Raw genomic sequence first — 7,059 nt, 5'->3', positions numbered from 1 at the left:
TTTGGAGTGCCCCACGTTCAGAGTGTGGCTGGCCAGCTGAAGGTTCTTTCGAACCAAGACTTTGTCGGGCAGTATGGGCAAAGGTCATTGAACACCCTGGCCACCCCGAACAATTCCCTTATATTAATATCTGGGCCCAGGCCTGTGAAGAACCTCTGGCATGGTTGCAGCACTACTCCCTGCACACTAGTTCTCGTATTCTGGTGATGGTACCAAATGCGATAAAGTCTGCAAAGCAGCCTACTGACCCTGGGTTAAGACCCCCTCCATATGCAGAACCATCTCCTGGGGAGGCAAAAGTTAACTCCATCTACCCATCTCCCCCGAAAGAAGGGGAGATCCCAGATTCCACCACCTCTCCTTCCCGTACCCGAGGGGGCTGTGCTTATGGGCCCCCGGAGGCGCCCCAGGAGAGACCGAACCCAGTCCCTGTGCTCCCATTGAGAGAAATAGAACAAGGTCATTATGTATACATTCCTTTCTCTACAAGTGATTTATATAACTGGGAAGCACCAGAATCCCCTGTTCTCTGAGAAGCCGCAGGCCCTAATCTCCCTCCTCAAGCCTGTGTTTAATACCCATGATCCCACCTGGGATGATTGTCAGCAACTTTTACAGGTTCTGTTCACATCCGAGGAACGAGAAGGAATTAGAAGACACGCTATTCGGTCAGTGCTGGGGGAGCTGAGGGGCTTGGTGATGACCAACAACAACAGGCCCAAGTTGAAGCACAACTCCCCATCTCCCGTCCCAAATGGGAATTGAATTCCACCGGAGGTAGGGAAGCTCTTCGCAACTACCGTCAGCATCTCCTGGCCGGCCTTAGGGGAGCCGCTCTCAAGCCTACCAATTTGAGCAAGGTAAGTGAGGTCCTACAAGGGCCTGAGGAATCCCCCTCTACCTTCGTGGAGCATTTACTGGAGGCGTACCGCACGTACACTCCAATTGACCCAGACGCTCCAGCGATCAGGCAGGCAATTAATCTGGCTTTTGTAACTCAGTCGGCCCCAGATATTTGGAAAAAATTACAGATTTCGGAAAAAATTACAGGGAATTGAGAGCTTTGAAGGAGAGAATAGGGAAAAATTGATAAGTGTAGCAATGAAGGTGTTCACAAACAGGGATCCACCCGAAGATAGAATAACTAAAAAGATGGCAAGGACAAATATAATGATGATGGCAGAAGAGGGTTTTATACAGAAGGGGAGAAAAATGAAATGGGGAAATAAGAAGAATTAAACTAATCAGAGAAGAAGAAAATTCTCCAGAACAGGACTTGCAGGAGGTAAACAGCCGGGTGGAGACCATCCACCCAATGGTACCGAACCCCTACATACTGCTGAGCCTCATTCTGCCTGCACATGTATGGTATTCAGTTCTTGATCTCAAAGATGCATTTTTCAGCCTGCCCCTGGCACCAGTAAGCCAGCAGCTGTTTGCATTTGAATGGACAGACCCAGACACTGGAACTACTGGACAATTGGCATGGACTTGATTGCCACAAGGCTTTAAGAACTCCCCCACACTGTTTGGGGAGGCTCTCAGCAGAGATCTACAAGAGGTAAGGAAAGCTTTTCTCTATGCAACTGTCCTCCAGTATGTAGATGACCTCTTAATGGAGACCACAACTGAGAAAAGATGTCTCACAGCCACCGAGGGACTCCTGGAGGCCCTACAAGGTCTGGGATATCGAGTGTCCTGGAAGAAAGCCCAGCTCTGCAAAAACCAAGGTAACTTACTTGGGTTATGTTCTTGAAAAAGGAAAAAGAAAGTTAGCTGAAACCAGGGTGTCAGCGATCCTTCAGATCCCCACGCCCAGCTCAAAGAAGCAGGTGCATGAGTTCCTGGGGGCCATGCCTGATTTAAATAAACCATTCACCTTATATGTGTCAGAGAGAAACAGAGAGGCAAAAGGAGTGATCACGCAGTCTTTGGGGCCTTAGAAGTGGCCTATAGCCTATCTATCCAAAAGACTTGACCCAGTGGCCAGAGGATGGCTGTCTTGTTTGAGGATGATAGCTGCGGCTGCTGCTTTAGCTCAGGAAGCTGATAAATTGACTTTTGGCCAGGATCTAACTCTGATCACTCCTCATGCCATTGAGCCCCTGCTGCACAACTCACCAAGTAGGTGGCTATCAAATGCTACATTGCTTGCAGTACCAGGGACTCTTGTTAGAATAGCCGCTCATTAAATTTGCCACAACATCTAACCTGAATCCTGCTAGTCTACTCCCTGAGTCAGATGACCAACTGCCCATCCATGACTGCCTTGAGACGCTTGAAAATCTGTGGGAGGACGTCCAGATCTGATGGACCTGGCCCTTCCCAGGCCTGAGGCAACATACTACACTGATGGATGCAGTTTCGTATGTGAAGGAGTACGATATGCGGGAGCAGCAACAGTCAATCAGGATCAACTGGTAGTATGGGAACAAGGGCTGCCCCAAGGGACGTCAGCACAGAAGGCCAAACTGATTGCTTTAACTAAGGCTCTGGAATTAGGAAAAGGGAAAAAGATAAATATTTTTATTGATAGCAGTTATGCTTTTGCTACTGCCCATGTACATGGAGAAATTTACCAGAATAGAGGACTTTTAATGTCAGATGGGAAAGAAATTAAAAACAAAGTTGAGATATTGGCTCTGCTGCAAGCCATCTGGCTGCTGAGGGAGGTTGCCATCATTCACTGCCATGGACATCAAAGGAATTCCAGCCCTGAAGTGATTGGAAACAACGCAGCTGACCGGGCAGCAAAGCAAGCTGCCCAAAAATCAGTGGGGAAACAAATGGTGCTGCTACCTACACCCGTGCTCCCAGAGAGGCCTGAATATACAGAGTAAGAAATAATGGAGATGAGTAAGAACCACTGGACCAAAGGAAAGCGTGGATGGTGGACAACAGATGAAGGGAAGGTCGTTCTGCCAGCCTGGGTGGCTGACACTTTGCTAAATGAGCTCCATGAATCCACCCACCTAGGAGAAAAGAGGATGATGGCCCTGCTACGGCCCCACTTTGTCAGCAGAGAATTAGCCCAGAAGGCCCAGGACAAAGTGAGACAGTGCCCCACCTGCCTCAAGGTAAATGTGAATAGGGTAACTGGGCCCCCAGGGGTCCCATATAGGGGACTGACTCCCAGAGAACACTGGGAACTGGACTTCACCGAAATGAAACTAGGCATGTATGGTTACAAATATCTGTTAGTTTTCATAGACACATTCTCAGGGTGGGTGGAGGCATACCCTACTAAAAAGGAAACAGCTGAGGTAACAGTAAAAAAGCTCCTGAATGAGATAGTTCCCCACTTTGGCTTGCCCTTAGCCCTGGGTTCCAACAATGGCCCAGCCTTCATGGCTAAAGTGTCTAAACTGATTAGCCTAAGCATTGGAATTAGATGGAATTTACATTGTGCTTACAGACCTCAAAGTTCAGGACAGGTAGAAAGAGTTAACAGAACACTAAAAGAGATTTTAACTAAATTGAGCCTAGAGACTGAATTAAGTTGGGTGGAGCTTCTCCCTTTTGCTCTGTTGCGTATTCGATGTACTCCCAAGCCTCCTCTGAATCTGTCACCTTTCCAAATTATCTATGGGCGTACTCCCCCCTTGGTTCCCCATATAGATATGGAATTAAAGGAGAAATTCTCTCATCTGAGGTTGCTTAAGTCTCTGAGAGCTTTACATGAAATACGGTCTCAACTACAAGACCAGGTTAGAGGATCTCTGACCCTTCCTCATGAGAAACCTCTACAGCCACTGCCCTATAAGCCGGGAGAACTGGTTTATATTCCCAGGTTTGACTCCAAGACCTTGGAACCACGGTGGAAGGGGCCTTTTCCAGTTGTCCTGTCTACTTCTCTGGTTGTGAAGGTTGCAGGACACCTGACGTGGATCCATCGCAACCACCTCAAGCCCGGACCGGACAACAGCCCAGAGGCGCACGGAAAATGGAGCGTTGTCAGCAAACCCGGAGAATTGAAAATAAAACTCTGCTCAACTGGACCTTCATTACGATCTGGGTGATTTCCCTTGGGACAATAATAGTGTTGTCCAGAGAGAACTTAGGTCATACTAAAAATGTTTGGGTGCCATTAGCTGAATCCTTAAATTTGTCTGAAATATGTTTAAATGCTGATGTGAATTTTCATTATGTGCTTGGAAGTTGTTTGGTTCCAGTATGCACCCCACTTGAAAGTATTAGACCATATACTATGTTTAAAAATTTCCCACAAGTAAATCTCAGTTATTTGGATAGTTACAATTGGGGACAGGTGACATGTTACAAACCAAAGAATGCTATTAAGCTATATACCCCTCGAGTAGCTATGTCCAATAAGACTCTCTGTGCCAAATATAAAGGTTGTACTTCCCAGTGTTTAAATCTTAAACAAACAGATGTAATGAAGTGTTCTAGAGAACAAAAGATTCCTTACAGCAAATGCCATATTACTTTGCCACTGGGATGGTTTTATACTTGTGAGGGAATAACTTATAATTACATCCCAGCAAACTTGACTGAGGCCCGCTGTTGTCTTAGTAAATTAGCAGTCATCTTACCTGTCAGGGGAGACCTCTCACCGCCCAACAGAACAAAACGCTGGTCTCCCTATACTTCACCAGGCTGTGATGATGATGTAGGACTTTTAACAGATGCTGAAGTTATTCCTATGATTATTTCTGTGATAGGTATATCCTCAATTGGAGTACATGCTGAAAAGGCAGTTAGAAAACTAGCTTGCAAGGTAGTTAAAGGGTTAAATACCACCTCTGCTGCGCTGGCGCTAATTAATCAAGAACTCCAGGAACAGAGACAAGCAATCTTAGGTAATAGGGTGGCAATTGATTATTTGCTATTATTTCATTACCAAGGTTGTGAGAGGGTTAAAAATATGTGCTGCTTCAATTTAACAAATACTGGGCCAGCTATAGAACAAGACATAGAAAAGCTAAAAGATTTAGCTACAAAGATTCATAATGAACAGATAGGATGGGATTTATTTAAATGGTTAACAAGTTGGTTACCTGACATTACCTGGGTAAAACAACTGATACTCTGTGTAATGGCATTAGGATTTTGTATTGCAATAACTTGTTGTCTTTTACAATTTGTTCCTTTATTAAGGCCCAGAGTCAGATATAAGTAAATTAAAGATTTGATTTAGGTCCAAAAATCAGTGGGGAATGTAAGAGCCTGACTGAACCAGAGCGACTCCATGTTGACCAGCAAATGACCTAGAGACTGTCGCCCCCTCCATCCCTTATAGGATAACTAATGATTAATTGTGAATTGTTAGGTAACTGCTTTGAAGTAGCTAGGAAACTAAATGGAAACTGTAGTGAACACAGAGACCCAACACAAATCACGCCACTCCCTACTTGCCTGTAGTTGAATGTTCTGAACATTATAATCTAAGTTGTAAATGGAATAATGTATAATTGATCTGCTGATCATTAGTATGTGACGGTCAAGTATATGCTTGATGACCACTAGCTCAGATCAACTGATTCTTTGCCTTTGTCCTCTTCCTGTAAGTTTTAAGTGTAAACCCCCCCCACCTCAGCCCTATATAAAATGGCCTCTGTTTCTGAGCTAGCCGCCTCTATGAGCTACTTGGCTTGGGGAGTGCCATCTGGCCAGACTAATAAGGGTCTATTTGCCAACTTGCCTGGTGTGTTCCTTCCTGGGTGACTCTCGCTGTCCGACAAGCTCCTGGAGCCTCACTGAGCTTCTGAGCCCAGCATCGTGGAATCCTCTTGACTGTTCACGCTCCAGGAGTAAAAGTGAGACTTAAGTCTTACAAAATGAGGCTGTGATAGCCAGCCAGACTCTCCATGCATATGCAGGAGCTTGAATGCGATAGCAGTGGCATCATCAAAATAGCTATGAGTCACTGAAGCCATGGGGACACAGTCTAAGAAATGCACTGTTTTTTTTTTTTTTTTTTTTTTTTTTTTTTGAGACAAGGTCTCACTGTGTAGTTCAGGCTGGTCGTGAACTCACTATATACCCAGGCTGGACCAGAACTCGTGGCGGTCCTCCCACATCAACCTCCGAGAGTGCTGGGACTATAGACCTGTACCAAACCCTGCTGAGGATGAATTTCTTAAGCCCTCCCCACAAAATAAACTTGACTCTATCACATCTGAGGATTTCCCTTGTACAGTAATCATTGTTTATCAGATTATCAGAGAGACAATCAACTCAAAGGAAATATTTGCAACATCTGATGGAGAAGGAAGGACTTAGATGGTATAGTGGGTGATCCCACTGATCTGTCAGAGTCCCCTGCAAAGCCACAGAGACCATGAAAACCCAAATTACACTTCCTATCCTGACAAAAATAGGAGACATGTGAAGCAATTACAGTTTTGAGCCTCTACCACAAAAATACAGATTTGGACCAATACCTAATGAACAGACAAGGACTTAGGCAGCTCTAACACAGATTTCAAGCTCCCAACAGGCTGAGCCTACTGGTGCCCACCTATAATCGTAACTACTTGGGAAGCTGAGACTGTAGGATCAGAGAGTTCATCCTGGGCAACTTAGCATGACCCTGTTTAAAAAAAAAGATAGAAAATTTAAAAAAATTTTTAAAGGCTGGGATGTAGTTTAGTGCTAGAACTCTTGCCTACCACTTATAAGGCTCTGGGTTCATCCCCAACACAGCAAATAAAAACAAAAGCAAAACTGCAACAGAAAAACAGAGAAGGCACCATTCTTGCAGTTGTTCTAGTAGCATTATCTATAATAAAAGAGAGCTTTAGAACATTTCAGAAAGCAAGAGAGAAACAATACAGATTCAATCTCATTATAAAGTAATAAAACTAAAAATAACAAAACCAGGAAATAAAAACAGCCTAACACCTGTACATTTATAAAATAACTCTTAAAATGACACCCATCAAAGAAGAAAACAAAGGAAAATTGCAGAACAGCTAGCAAATTATGATAAAGAAGCACCCATTTAGGGCTGGGGATTTGGCTCAGCGGTTCTGCTGCCTGCCTTGCAAGCATAAGAGCCCGAGTTCAATCCCTGGTACAAAAAAAAAAAAAAAAAAA

General features: G+C 44.6%; 1 long non-coding RNA gene across 1 annotated transcript; it reads left to right on the top strand.

The window, feature by feature from the left end:
• Positions 1–2,726: 2,726 nt before the first annotated feature.
• LOC104870270 lies at positions 2,727–4,390 on the top strand. Its single transcript, XR_782500.1, has 2 exons — positions 2,727–3,077; positions 3,791–4,390. It is a non-coding gene; the product is annotated as an uncharacterized LOC104870270 (long non-coding RNA).
• The last annotated feature ends 2,669 nt before the right edge of the window (positions 4,391–7,059 follow it).

Source organism: Fukomys damarensis, unplaced genomic scaffold (genome assembly GCF_012274545.1).
Source record: "Fukomys damarensis isolate Sample0158 unplaced genomic scaffold, DMR_v1.0_HiC HiC_scaffold_27, whole genome shotgun sequence".
Classification (NCBI taxonomy): Eukaryota; Metazoa; Chordata; class Mammalia; order Rodentia; family Bathyergidae; genus Fukomys; species Fukomys damarensis.
The sequence above is the reverse complement of the archived record's forward strand: the minus strand, read 5'-3'. Positions and strand labels throughout refer to the sequence as shown.